This window comes from Pan paniscus, chromosome 7 (assembly GCF_029289425.2).
Source record: "Pan paniscus chromosome 7, NHGRI_mPanPan1-v2.0_pri, whole genome shotgun sequence".
Classification (NCBI taxonomy): Eukaryota; Metazoa; Chordata; class Mammalia; order Primates; family Hominidae; genus Pan; species Pan paniscus.
This window is the reverse complement of record NC_073256.2, coordinates 154,112,012-154,120,346: the sequence shown is the minus strand read 5'-3', so window position 1 is coordinate 154,120,346 and position 8,335 is coordinate 154,112,012.

Below are 8,335 nucleotides of genomic sequence, written 5' to 3'. Positions count from 1 at the left end.
GACACATTTGGCGGGTACAATGAGCAGCAACCAACCTAACAACTGGGAAAATAATTTTAAAAAGACAATTATATGATAACTACCCACAAGATGTTATCATCAAGCAAGTATTGCTAATATGGGCCCTTTGCAAATGTAACTTATTGTCTCATTAGGAAAGCCCAAAGAAAGAAAAAGGAAATTAATCCAAAATTAGAAGTTAATTAGAAATGTGTGATGAATTGCATGTTGCAGATATACAGATATTAAACAGAAAATGTGAATGTTACACGGTTATTAAGGAAAATATATGCCTTTTATTATATTTGAGGGAAAAAGATGATGTGCTAATCATAACTCATTTAAGATTGCACCTTCAATGAAAGCTGAAATAGGCATAATGCCAAGGTTTATTCAAACAATGTCCGTTCAATAGCTCAGGATGAGATGAGTTTCTTCAGAAATGTGAGGTAACCAGCTTTAAATATAATAAGATGGAGACCAGTCATGGGACTTCTCACAGCAGAGAAAGCCACATTGAGATGGACTGGAGACAGGACTCAGCCCACCCGCACTGGCCCAAAACCCCCTGAGACCTTGCAAAATATCTGAGAACGCTAAGACACGCAACACTGGCTACAAATCTTACCCAAGGCAGGGGATCCTACCATCATGCACACAAGACCGGGAGGTTGATGGCCCTAACATTTAACTCATTGTAATACTAACATCTCCCCCACTGTTTTCTAATCATGCCATGCAATGCATGTGTTAGCATGATTTCTCACTGGGCCTGTGCACCAGCGCTCTACCCACCACATGTAAGGATGCTTACTGAGCTCATTACTTACTTATGGTACCCTCCTCTAGATACCACTAGGACCCACCTTGGGGAGCCAACTGGAACCCTTCCTCCTGCACTGTTTCCCTTAGCCCCAACCTTTCCAGGCATAAGTGTTCAAAATCTTGTCTAGGAAAAGTGTGCCGGACTTCATGTTAATTTCTATTGCATTGAAAGCCAAGAACCTTGTGTTAGCAACAACGTGAACAAGCCAGCTTAATTTTTGAACATAAGCAAAACTTAACTTTGGTTATTTCTTGTAAAGTCTCTAATAATCATAAAGAAAACTTGAGTTGCCTTCCAAAAATGGCATAAAGCAGTCATCTTTAACAAATCTCCTGCTATCAGGAAACCGTCATTGTAATAACTAATCATTGTAAAGGTTAAATGATTTCTTCATTTGTACTTAATAAACCATCCTGTAACTGTGCTTCTGAGCCTCTCACCACTTTCAGTTTAACGTCTCCTGGATCACAATGTACCCTCCTTAAAGAAAAGATGATACAATTTTACATTTTCTAAGTGGATCTGATTTTATTTTTGACATCAACAAAGTAGACCTTACATTTAATATTTCGAAATAAAATTAGGTAGCTAGACTTTGCAAAACAGAATAATAATAATTACTGTTTCAGTTTAATGTCTCCTGGATCACAATGTACCTTCCTTGATGACAAGATAATAAACTTTTACATTTTCTAACTGGATCTGATTTTATTTTTGACAACAGAAAAGTAGACCTTACATTTAATATTTCAAAATAAAATTAGGTAGCTAGACTTTGCAAAAAAATTAATTAAAGGCTTGGAGTTAAATGTAAATATCAGGTAAGCAATTTTTCAATATTTTTAGTATATGTTCTATGCATATTATAGACATATTTATACCAAGAATTTTATCATCTGAAATTTAACTTTGAGGCTGCATTTTATCTGACAACCCTAAAATGGGGTCAAGAACAATAAACTTTCTAATACAAATCCAATCAATGTCCTCTTAAACATTGTTCTTCATTTGGGCATGATATGATGTTAAATGAGGAATATCTGTGGAAGAGGAATTCAAGCAGATTCAAGTGAAGGACACTTATTTTCTCACTTTGAATCTATTATTATTCATTACTGTATTAACTATGTTTTCTCGTTTTCTGTATTCATGATGCTCTGGCATCTGGGGGCTTGCCGACTCGGGTGAGATTCCCCCCACCCCCACAGGGCTAGCTAATTCAGAGAAAGAGCAAACAACTGGCCTGTGAGTTCACCTTTCATGTACAAACAAACCAAACTGGAGCCCACACCCCTCAACTGCCTCCTTTATTGACCACTCACACATCACACCCTGCCCTCATCAGCCCAGGGCCAGACACCGGACAACTGGGGATAGTCCCTATTCTGTGGCCTACTGTGCTTGTCAGCTAGCCCATCCTAAGCCTGCTCACTCTGACTCCTGTGTTTCTTCCAACAGAAACAACAGTAAAAATGTGGTCCAGGCCTGGCGCGGTGGCTCACACCTGTAATCTCAGCACTTTGGGAAGTCAAGGTGGGCAGATCACGAGGTCAGGAGTTCAAGACCAGCCTGACCAACATGATGAAATCCCATCTCTACTAAAAATACAAAAATTAGCCGAGTGTGGTGGCATGTGCCTGTAATCCCACCTACTCAGGAGGCTGAGGCAGGAGAATGGCTTGAACCCAGGAGACAGAGGTTTCAGTGAGCCGAGATTGCACCACTGCACTCCAGCCTGGGTGACAGAGCGAGACTCCATTTCAAAAAAAAAAAAAAAATGTGGTCCATATTCCCCCGCTCCTCTGCCTTCTGACTCACCTGCTGCTTCCACATGTGTGGCCCTGCATGGCGTGCCTTGCCTCTTGTTTCCAAGAACCTAAGAGTATAACAACTTCTTCCTTCATGACACTCATGTCCATTTCTAATCAATCCTGGGTATATTTTTACTAAGTATATTAGTAGGAGAAGGTTAAATCCCTTTTTAAAAACCAAAAATGTTAACCTAGAAAGAACCTATCATAATTCTCTCAGAAAAGGGCTACATTTATGCAGAAGAAAAATGTGGGAGACGTAATATTGAGCCCTCGCCCTATCAGAGCTGGCTGTGGGATTCTAGCAACTCCCATTTCTCTTCCTCTATAATTCAGTTGAAACAACACAAAAAAAGCCAATATTAAAAAAAACCATTAAATACAGCGCACTACCCATATAAAAAGATATAGGAAAACACTTTCTGTCTTACTTTTGTCAATTACAGGCCTTCACACCTGGTTGCCGCTCTACCTGCAATAATCTTCTTGCATGCTTTTATGGCTACTCCTAGTACAAATCCTTCATGTTTAAGTGCTGCTTGTATCCTTACTTTCGTATAGATGCCCCTTCAATATTCTCTTAATGCATCTATTTCCCCATAATTGTCTTAACCATGGTTATATTTTCATGCATAAACAATGTCTTTCATGCATTATTGGAATAAAACTAAAAACACACTTTATTTTTGTTCCACTCTCTCCTTAAAATTCATGCAGAGAGGAAAGTCTTTTCTTCTTGGTTTTATTAAAAAAATAAATGGGCAGATTTGATGACTTTTTCCTCACTCCTAGGTAATTCATTATCTTAAATTCACTTTGTCATAAAACACTCTCATTCTACAAATTAAAATGTCCAACTTTTTGTAAGAAAAAAATCTAAACTTGTTTTAAACGTCAGTGTTCTTCCCATTCCCATCTGAGTTCCTGACAGCCTCACCAGGCACAGTTGATGGGAGAGGTGAAGAGTGTCTTTTCTTCTTTGTTCCTTTATTTACTGGAACTTTACTGTTCTATCTGGTCCCTGTGAGGTCTGAGCATAGGCAAGGGGAAGGGGAAAGAGATAGTGCGAGTTTTCACTGAATGATTGTTTTACATTTTCCCTATAGATATAGAAAGCCTTTTCTCTGATGGGCAATTGCTGGAAACTGCTCTCTCTGACTTAATATTATTTTCTTTATTACATGTATCACTAATGCAAGAATTTTGTGCATATCTTTCTAGAGCCTTTAAGAAATTGACATTAGCCTTGAGCTTCTTTTCTCCACTCAGTAGTTTGACTGGACAAGACACAAAAGACCCAGTTGGATCTCTAATGCTTAGTCCATGGTGCATCATTAAAAATCCCCTAGGGAACATACTCTGGGAAGGATGCTGGATCCCTAGACAGATGCAAATCTACTGGCCTTTACAACAGGCACTTAGTCCTTCTCTTGCCCTGAGGATTATGTGAACAGCAGTTTGCCCCCCATGCACTAAGCCTCCCAACTGCGAAGTCAGCTACTTTTCTCTTTAATAAATCCCATTGATGTTTTGCTCCCCTGCATCACTAGCTTCAGGCCAGGACTCCTTAAAAGGTGAGACTCAGGGCACTTCAATGGCACCTCCGAAATCCTTCAGTTGGCTGCACTTTGCCTATGTTTTTACCGGACTTTACTCTGTGAAGGCATCACTCATAGTCCATACTTATCCTATTTATTATAGAGAGTTGTTGTGTGTAATATTGCCACATACATTGCAAATGTCTAACGCATAGTTTAAACATTGATCAATTTATTAAACATTTTCCTTTGCAGCAAGTTATTAAAACTTGATAAATATCCAAGTATAAATAAATAAACATAGAAATAGTTAACTTACAAAGTATCACAGGCAGCCAGCCACCAAACATTTTGCCAATTTAAAAAGCAATATTGTTTTTAGAGGTAAATATTAGGCACTAAGAATGTTTTATGTATCTCAATCATCAATGTATCAGGAAATCACTATGAAAATTAGGTCATAAGAACATTTTAAAAATTTAAAAGTTCACTCAATATAATACACATAACTGACCCATATTTAAAGAGTCAATCTTGCTAAATGATCTAATTAACTATTTTATTAAAGGTAACTTTTGATTTTTAGGAGAATATCTTATTTTAACATGTGCATTCTTTGTTAGTGAAAGAATAGATCATTACAAACTGACTAAACACCAAATTGGCAATATAATTCAACTCCTATCTCTACATTTATAATTTTATTTCTCAGAATTCAACCCAGATAATTCAGTAGAAACACATTTTAAACAAAGATTGATGTACAGGTATCTTTATTGTAGCGCAATGCATAATCCATAAAATTGCATAGCAAGGAAATATTTAAACATATTATGTTAAGTTCATACAATGAGATGCTACATAGCAAAAATGCTGTCTTGGACAGGTGTGGTGGTTCACAGCTGTAATTCCAGCACCTTGGTAGGCCAAGGCGGGTGGATCACCTGAGTTTGGGAGTTGGAGACTAGTCTGGCCAACATGGCGAAACATTGTCTCTACTAAAAATACAAAAATTAGCCAGGCTTGGTGGCACATGCCTGTAATCCCAGCTACTCGGGAGGCTGAGGCAGGAGAATCGCTTGAACCCGGGAGGCAGAGGTTGCAGTGAGCTGAGATCGCGCCATTGCACTCCAGCCTGGGAGACAGAGCGAGACTCTATCTCAAAACAACAACAACAAAAAAACAAAAACAGACAAACAAACAAACAAGTGCAGTCCCTACCGGTACTAAAATTTTGATCCGATTCCCAGATAATACTACATTTCAATGTGTGTGCGTGCATATGCATGTACGTGGGGTTTGGAAGGTGCTGATGTTTTAGAAAGAACTATAGATATCATCTATATCTATGTTATATTCTGATATTTTCTCCTTATTGCATTGCATTGTTTTCTATTCCATCCTATTTATGTTCCTTACAATAGTCCTGTAGGTCAGATAATAGACCCATTGTACAGATGAAAGAATCACTGAACGAAAAGTAGAGAGAGACCTTTCTATAACTTAAGTCTCAACCTCCAAGTCAATTTACTAATGTTATTCTATGGGCTTTGGAATTAAATAAATGTTTTCTGATTTCCACTGTACTAAGTTTCTGAGTAAGCAATGAATAGATAAAACAGTCTTTTCCCTCATAGAGTTTTACTATGGAAGAGAGGTGTGTGACTAGTAACTGCAGTGGAGTTAAGTAGTAACAATTAACTACCTGTCATGACGTAGAATGACGAGTCAAAGAAATAAGTCATCAAATACAAATATTCTTCCCCTTTGAACTGTGTAATTATGAGCTATTTGATGGACACTGGTGCTTCTTTAAACATTTTTAAAGTAGGAAGTAGGAATAATACCTACATGATTAAATGTTATAATGATTAACAGAGGTCATTTCTGTAGTTAAATTAGCACCGAAGCTGATCATATGTGGACTATAAATGCTAGTCCTTTGCCCCTTTGAACTGGATTAAAGATGCACCTACCATTTCCTGGACTCACAAATCAGCTGAAGTATGTGAAGAAAAAATAGGTAAAAATAAAGCACATCAGTCAAAGAAAGCAGCAGAAAGAATTATAAGCTATTATTCCAGAGCCAATTTAGTCTCCATTTATTTGACAGATTGGCACCTTGTAAATATGTCACTTGTCATAATTGGGCTGTCAGAATCACGATTTGGCCTCACACAAATGGCTTTTCTAATACAGTAACCTGCTCTTTCCTTCTGCACAGGCATGTGTTGCCTTTCTACCCCATACTGTGTCCTTGTGGACATGGTGAGGGAGGACAGGATTCTATGTAGTTCAGTAGAGTAGCTCCAGTCCTTGAATTCACTTTGTAGTAGCTTTCTGGGTCCTTTACTAAGCTGGATAGTGAGCTTTTACTTTCTACTGTACAGTACCAAGTTTGCATTCAGTAAGTTTTCCTTTATTCCCTGGGTAAGATGACAATGAGCCTATCTATGTTGCTTTCTACCACTCGATTTCAATTAGAATGGCAAACAGAAAAAAAAAGAATATAAAGATGGGAGTAAAATGTTTGTATATAGGAGTATCCGTATTTAATTCTTCAGGATGTTGACAAAACAACAAAAACTACCACTGATTTCTGATTTGTAAACTAAGTGAGTGGCTACATTACATCAGAGGATGTTGTAATATTCCAACTTACTACTTTTTCTGAGAAAGGGCATATGCCCAGGAGATAAGTGGAAGTGCCTGAGGATAAACCATCTTACAACTCCCTCTTAGAGGGAAATGTGGGGGAGCCAGGTGGAGGGGCAGGGGGTTAGGAGGTAGGGTGCGGGGTAAAACATTTAGAGAACAAATGAACTCCCACCTGCCTTGGGCAAGTCCCAGGGATCAGACTTGGAATGTGTTTGTGTGTGAGTAGAGGAGGAGGTGGGATGAGGCTGAAGGACAACAAGGAGGAAGTGAATGGGTGAAGGAAAAAAAAGTATTTTGACATGAATAAGTGAACTTCATTAAACATGGCAAAGGAAAAGAAGAGGCAACTTGTACTGGAGAGAATGCCTATGGCCCCAGGTATCTCTCAGCTTTCATAGACTGATGCAGTCATGAAAGTCTGGTTTGCATTAACAGAATGTCTGAAAAATCCACTCATAAAGAAAACAGCATGTGGTTCCATATTAATAGTTGGTAAAACCTTTTTAAAAAGCTACAAACCAAGTTCCAAATTTACAAAAGAAAGATCACCAAATGTAGGAAAATATAGCTCTTTGGAACCACCATTCTAAAGAAGAAAGACCCTTTGAATATTCAGAGTAATGTTTTATTGTCAAAAGAATTAAGGTACATACACAGGAATTTTTTTAAAAGCTGAGTAGAGTTCTCAACAGAAATGAAAAGGAGGACATTGTTTCTTAAAAATAAAAAAGAGAGAAAGTCGTTGTTCAAATGACTTAAAATCAGGAAAGATTGTAAGAGCTTTACAACCAGATGAACTATTACAAACTGTAAGGCTATGAAAAAAAAATTGCATGCTGAAACCTTTAGAAAACTTGTCAAAATAAGAAATCAAGCTTTCAATTTTCTCCCAAACATAAAAGTAGAAACTGCTAAAGAATTGAATAGCTATGAAAAAGAATATGAGCTATTAATGAGAGAATTATGGTATGACATAACAGAGATAACAGAATAAACAAAACAGAAACATTGATTGAAGAATCGTAGAATAAAACTTTATCAACGTTTTAGCAAAGTAACTTGTACCAGACTCTTTTTTGCAGTAAACAACTATAAAAATGGGAAAACAATATATAAGGCAACAGTTTATTTGCACTGGAAAACAGGCTTTGATTGTTAAGAGGAGACGAACTCATCAAATGATGTCCATGCCAGTCCAGCCTTCTGCCAGGGATAATGTCTCAACCATGCCGACGAGAACAGTCAAACTCTGTGAAACCAAATTATTGTCAATGAAAACAGTCTAACACTGTAAAATATTTGAAGAGGTTTATTCTGAACCAAATATGAGTGACCATGGCCCTTGACACAGCCCTCAGGAAGTTATGAGAACATGGGCCCAAGGAGATCAGGGTGCAGCTTTGTTTTAGACATTTTAGGGAGACATGAGATATCAATGAAATACATTTAAGAAATACATGGTTTGGTCCAAAAAGGTGAGACAACTGAAAGCCTGGGCAGCT